This window comes from Oncorhynchus nerka, linkage group LG28 (genome assembly GCF_034236695.1).
Source record: "Oncorhynchus nerka isolate Pitt River linkage group LG28, Oner_Uvic_2.0, whole genome shotgun sequence".
NCBI lineage: Eukaryota > Metazoa > Chordata > Actinopteri > Salmoniformes > Salmonidae > Oncorhynchus > Oncorhynchus nerka.
The window spans coordinates 52,793,242-52,800,599 of NC_088423.1; positions in this window are offsets into that span (position 1 = coordinate 52,793,242).

Consider the following 7,358-nt stretch of genomic DNA (forward strand, 5'->3'; position numbering starts at 1 on the left):
TGCTTTCATTGATTCGTTTTTCCCTTATTTTCTTCCAAATGGCCCCTCCTCCCCCCTTCCATCTCATTCCTCTCTCTTTCTCTTTATTTCACTGTTGTTCCTTTCTCACAGACAAAATAGCTTGCACAAATAGCTAATCTTTATCAAACAACAACCACAGAGTGTGTGTGTGTATTTCCACAATACCACCATGCCTACGCTGCCATGTTTAGAACCAAATTAAATAGATCCCTTGTTGGAATGTCTGACATCTTGTTTATGTTATGCAAGTTATGTTTTATTCAAAGTATTGAGTGTATTATGCACTGCAAAATATTAGTCAAGACCGATAACTTTCTAGTCTATGAACTGCTTTTGCTACCCAGAGTTCCCTGAAACTCTATCATTTCATAATTTAGGCTTTACACAGGTCTTTTTCAGCATAGGGCACACAGTAGCAATATATTTTGAAACGGCAAACAAAAATGAGTGCTTCTTGATGGATAAGTTCAAGTAATACCTCATCAGAGGGAAGGCTTAGATACCACTATGCTTACTTACCTGGAACAATCTCAAACACGTGGCAACCAGATTCATCATGATTGGCCGACAGCTTGCTGACCTGACTGCCCTGGAGAAGGATGCATCCCTGAGAGAGAGACAGAAAGACAGAGAATAGGCAGAGAGACAGAGGACAGGAAGGAGATAACAAAATATGAATGGTAGAGCATTGTTTGGTAAAACAAAATAGAAACATTACTTATGTCTCTGTTTGAAATAGTTTAAAGCACAGAGGGAGACGTGCTGTGCATGACAAACATTACAGAATCTTTCCCAAACATTACAGACTCCATTATCAGCTTAAGTCTTGGCAGGAGTCCAACTGAAGAAGTATTGAAGGCAGAGAGATGGATGACTCAGGAAAACATCTCTACTTCCATTTATCCCTTCCATCTCTTCTGCATTACCATGCCCTCCAGTATAGGCAGGTCTGGGGTCAGATACTAAAGTCTCTGACTTATAAGCCAATCTAGCCAGAGGCCAACCAGTTACCACATTAGCAGTCAAACAGCCAGCAACTATACAGCCTGCAGAGCTGGAATGGAGGAGCCAGTTACCACTTTAAAAGTTAGCCTACATAACTCACCAGTGTGGCCGGGTAACTAGGCACACAGAAGCCAGACTGGAGGAGCCAGAGATACAGAGAGGGATAACAGATCGACTGGCCCGAGGAGACACTTACATGTAGATACAACAGAGTCCGTGTCCTGTTTCTGATATTAGAGAACATATTATTAACTCTTTTAGAGAGTATAATACAGTCCTAATATATGTAGAATGACCTGAAAATGTGCATTAAACTAGTGTATTATACGTTTAGGTTTAGTCTTATCCTGGTCCTTATAGAAGTACAGTGCTTCAGTCCTTAGAACGAACCACCGTAGCTGCCAGTTTCTCATGATGCTCCTCTGTCTCTTCAGCCAGCCAGCCATCAGCGCCAACTCCTGGCCTAGAGGAGGACTACAGTGGCCCAGCACCATGCTCTTAGAGAGAGGGAGAGAGAGAGAGAGAGAGACACACACACATATAACCTATATCCAGCCACAAATAACCACTGATAACAATCATTTTCAAGGAAAATATTATTTAAATAGCAGCTATCTGGAAAATCAGGGCTACTAAAAAAGGACAAGTGCATGTACTACCAAGTTCAATTGGTAGTACACCATACAGTCTATGCCCAGTCTCAGTCTTCAGATTTATTTCCTCCATATCCATGTCCATCCAGTCATGCATGACTTATGTCACTCTGTCGGTAGGTCTGTCTGTCAGTTGGCCTGGAGCTGTCTACTACAGTACAGCAGTTATTAGTACCAGAGGACTTCCCTTACCGAAAAAAAACAGGCATCTGGCAAACAGTTGTTTCATATCTTTGGCCAATTTGTGGCTAACACGGCGAGTGGAGTTTAGACCAAAAAGCTCTATTTTTTTTGTCTCATCAGACCACATGACCTTCTCCCATTCCTCCTCTGGATCATCCAGATGGTCATTGGCAAACTTCAGACAGGCCTGGACATGCGCTGGCTTGAGCAGGGGGACCTTGCGTGCGCTGCAGGATTTTAATCCATGACGGCGTAGTGTGTTACTAATGGTTTTCTTTGAGACTGTGGTCCCAGCTCTCTTCAGGTCATTGACCAGGTCCTGCCGTGTAGTTCTGGGCTGATCCCTCACCTTCCTCATGATCATTGATGCCCCACAAGGTGAGATCTTGCATGGAGCCCCAGACCGAAGGTGATTGACCGTCATCTTGAACTTCTTCCATTTTCTAATAATTGCACCAACAGTTGTTGCCTTCTCACCAAGCTGCTTGCCTTATTGTCCTGTAGCCTTGTCTCCTGACCCCTCCTGTCTCAGCCTCCAGTATTTATGCTGCAGTAGTTTATAGGTCGGTGGGCTAGGGTCAGTTTGTTATATCTGGAGGACTTCTCCTGTCCTATTCGGTGTCCTGTGTGAATTTAAGTGTGCTCTCTCTAATTCTCTCTTTCTTTCTCTCTCTCGGAGGACCTGAGCCCTAGGACCATGCCTCAGGACTACCTGACATGATGACTCCTTGCTGTCCCCAGTCCACCTGGCCGTGCTGCTGCTCCAGTTTCAACTGTTCTGCCTTATTATTATTGGACCATGCTGGTAATTTATGAACATTTGAACATCTTGGCCATGTTCTGTTATAATCTCCACCCGGCATAGCCAGAAGAGGACTGGCCACCCCACATAGCCTGGTTCCTCTCTAGGTTTCTTCCTAGGTTTTGGCCTTTTTTTTTTCCTAGCCACTGTGCTTCTACACCTACATTGCTTGCTGTTTGGGTTTTTAGGCTGGGTTTCTGTATAGCACTTTGAGATATCAGCTGATGTACGAAAGGCTATGAGTGGGGATCAGACTTTTTGAGGGCGGTCCATTCATGCTCCCACAACACCTCCACTTTTAACCTGTAAAGAATCCAATTTGTCTTGAAACTCTTGGTACATTTCCCCAAAGTATTTTGGGTTAGGACACACATGGCCTGGGGCACAAAGCAAGATTTACAACTGTGGAAGAAACAACCGTTGTACTCATACACGATCTCAACCCAGTCAATCTGTGTGTATCCATCTACATGGTAAGCGCTAAATGCCTTCTCCCCTCGATTTAAAGCATGTTGAATAAAAATGTCTTTATCCTGGGCGTCAGTAGTTGTCAGGCGAGGGGATAGCTATAGATCCTGTAGGTAGAAAGTGTGTACGATAGGTTTTCATGCATGCAATAGTTGTTCAACTCCAGGGGTCAATGCCTGCATCTTCGATTACCTCTTCTCTGAATCTGAGGCATCCTTCACGAAGTATAACCACATCATTGTCACAGTATGATTCCATCTCTTTAGTGAAATCAAAGGTGCTATGTCTTACTGTCTCGTACCACGTCATGAATCTCTCACGCACTTTAGGAGACATTTGATCACACCCGTACATTTCGGGGCTGGGATAAGATCCAATATAATGTAGATTCGCCTCAGATGTGAAGAAGTGGGGGAACCAGCCTTTCACTGAGTTTTCAAAACCCAAGGCCTCTGGCATTTGAGCCAATCTCATGGGTAAGAAGCTTAAACTGTCAATGTATCTCTGGTTGAAGGCAGGGTCTACAAACACAAGATCTTACTACCTTGAGCTATGACACTGGGTGCAACGCCTTGCTGTGTCATGGGGTTCAGAAAAAGGTAGGAGTCATAGGCTCTAGCATTGTACGCTATAAACGTGAAGTTTCTGTACTGGGGTTTTCTAAAGTGTTTTAGAAAGAGCAGTGCACAATTGGGTCCCTCTGCCGACCACTTTTCACCCTTGAAAGGTCATGGTAGATACAAAAATAGGCAAATGAACACCCGATTGCTGATTTGTCTCAATCATAGAATACATATTTCTATGAATGTTCATCTTCAGCCAAGGGATGAAAATAACACTCATGTGGCACTTCTTGAACCACTTCTTGTAATTGCAATGGCATTAATGTCACAACTGCTTACAGAATTACAGGCCTTGGGGTGCTATGTTTCAATTTTGTGTTTTTCGTAACAGTCGGCCGAACGACATGTGCGGTGGCAATCTTCACAGGGTGTCAAGTTTAAGGGTTGCATAGGACAATTTTCATCTAGACAGACTGAACAGTTATAATGGGACGAGTGCCCCCCCATTCGGGTGTAGCCGGTATGGCACGATGGACAGACATATGGTGTGCCTAAAATGGCATAGTAATGTTCTTTTTGCACATAAAAGTACAGAATCTGAGGATGAGGTTGGGGGTTGTTTTGGAATTTCAAGAGAGCTGCATTAGCTCTACTGTGGTACAAAACCACAATCTTGATATTCAGAAAGTTTTCAAATTTGACTGTCAGAGAAAGCCACAGCATCCTGTATACCTAGACCCACGGCCGTTTGAAGCTCTCTAGCCTTTTGTAACGCCGCTAGATCAGTACATCTAGAGTTGAGTAAATGGGATAGGCCTATTGCAAAGCATAGCTTATTACCAGGATTGTGAACGTTTATGAGGTAGGCCCTTTTATTGCTGATGATTTCTGATTGCATTAGGCTATCTAGCTTCCTTCTCTGACAGCCACCACCCTGGGGTTGATGTATTATTTGTACTACAAGCTCGAGGGTCCTATCGGCTATGACGGATAAATTTGACTGAACAAGTCGTTCTAGCAGTGCGATAAATTGTTCAAGATCTGCTTCGTCATTGGGTAAAATAAGAGAGCCTGCATAACACAGTATATCTCCACAAATATCCAACTGTAAGACATCAGGAGGTTCGCCATAATCTCTTGCCCTGTCTAACAATTCGTTCAGGGTATCCAATATCATTGCATAAAACACAGCACAGCCAAGATTCTGATTCACCCATGTGAAATTGAAAAACTGTCGAATCTCTGTAATGTTGAATTTATTTCGGTACACAACCCGGACACTTCTATCAATACCATCTCCCTCCTGATTTATTAGACAATTTTCCAATTCCTCAAAAACATCGTATTGCGTTTCAGACTCTTCTGACCTGGGCGTTAATGGCTGGTTTTATGGAGGGTCCAATGTAGAACATTTTAGGCTCTCGTTCATCTGGGTAATTATTCATTCATACGATTAATCATTTCTATGAGTTCGGCTGGAATCTGTGATAATATGCTTTCATCTATCGGTATTATGTATGTTACCCCCGCCTCATTCATATGTTTAATTATAGCTTGGAGTTCTGGCGGTATCTGTGATAAGAGGCTTTCAACTGTCTCAATTATGTCTGTTGGCTCAGCCATTTGGATAATTAATGATGTGTGTTCTTGGGTTATTCTGGAAGGATCCATGTTACATATATGATTTTAGCGCCTGTATTTGTGTTTTTTAATCAGTTTGCTGTTTAACATACGTGGAATTGTTCTATGCCAGAAGGATAGATCCTGACGGTATTGTCGCTCGAGTAAAAACCCCATTAGTTTGTGTAGAGCCCTGGAAAAGGCTGTTAGAGCCCTTGAAAAGGCTGTGAAAAACCTAGCTTGTTCTATTTCAGATCCGGGTGTTTCCACCAAAGAATTGGCTGAATCAAGAAGGTTTGCCGCATCCCATAAAAGCCGGTCGTCTGCCTCTGAAATGTAATTTAAAAGGTGAAATCCTCCAGTTTGGTTGTTTCATTGGGAATGTTTGGTGAGCCGGAATCCTCCGCGTGCTCTAGATGTGTGAGGTCTTCTGTGCTGTTGTACGCCGGGGAGGAGTCTGAAAGAAAAGAATACATACAAAATAGGTTATTAAACATAAAAATATGTTAGATAAAAAAAATGTTAAATACATTTCGGGCATAATACTATATATTAACAATACATAATTAAAATACCTCTGCTTTTTTGACGAGGGCTGTTCTGATGAATCGCGTAAACTGGGGGGTCTTGACTTTTTTTCATCAAGCATTCCCGATTCTGCCGGGCCTGTCTCGTGGAGTCTGAAAAAACATTATTTGTCCTTGTTTTAACATATTCAAGCCTAGAAATGTATAAATAATAAAATATGTATAACTAATAATATATATAAATATATATATATATATATATAAATAAATATATATATATATAAATATATATATATATAAATATATATATATATATATATATAAATATATATATAAATATATAAATATATATATAAATATATAAATATATATATATATATATAAATAATGGCTTCATACCGTGTCCATGGAGTGCCGTCTCGTGAAGCCGCAAGTTCCCTGCCCAGTAGTACTTTTCGGAAGGGGATGATTCTGAGAAATGTACTTGAGCCCGAGTTGTGCGTTGCTTGTTTGGGTCTGGAATATGGAGCGAGCTGGTGGAGGTTCCCGGGGGAGTTGACGGGACGTTTACATCCTCTGTTCTCCATGTGTTAGAATTTTTTTCCGTACAGAACGGGAGAATAGCATCTGTGTCATCTGATGTGTCATCTGCTCCGCCGAAGTCGTTCAGGGTCCATAAGGAGCCCGTTATCCTTCTTGGCTGTATGTCTGCTGTAAACAAAAAAATAGTTTTTAGTATAGGGTGCACACTTTTTGTTTTTTTAATGTATTAATATTCTTGTGTATGTGATTATTGGACTTATGTCTACAATAATGTGACAGGGATTGGTAGCATGCGTTTTTCTCCTGCGAATCTAACGTCGTCTGTTCCAGATCATTTAACCCTCTGAGCAGCTGCGTAAAGGATGTAGATCCTACAAACGTTAGATTATATTAACATTTATTTATCATATATATATATATATATATACAGTGAGGCAAAACGTATTTAGTTAGCCACCAATTGTGCAAGTTCTCCCACTTAAAAAGATGAGAGACGCCTGTAAAAAAAAAAAGAAAAAGAAAATCACATTGTAGGATTTTTAATGAATTTATTTGCAAAATATGGTGGAAAATAGGTATTTGGTCACCTACAAACAAGCAAGATTTCTGGCTCTCACAGACCTGTAACTTCTTCTTTAAGAGGCTCCTCTGTCCTCCACTCGTTTCCTGTATTAATGGCAAATTAAACAAGGGCACTGCGTTCATCCACCTCTGGCCTGCTCGCCTCCCTACCACTGAGGAAGTACAGTTCCCGCGCAGCCCAGTCAAAACTGTTCGCTGCTCTGGCCCCCCAATGGTGGAACAAACTCCCTCACGACGCCAGGACAGCGGAGTCAATCACCACCTTCCGGAGACACCTGAAACCCCACCTCTTTCAGGAATACCTAGGATAGGATAAAGTAATCCTTCTCACCCCCCTTAAAAGATTTAGATGCACTATTGTAAAGTGGCTGTTCCACTGGATGTCTTAAGG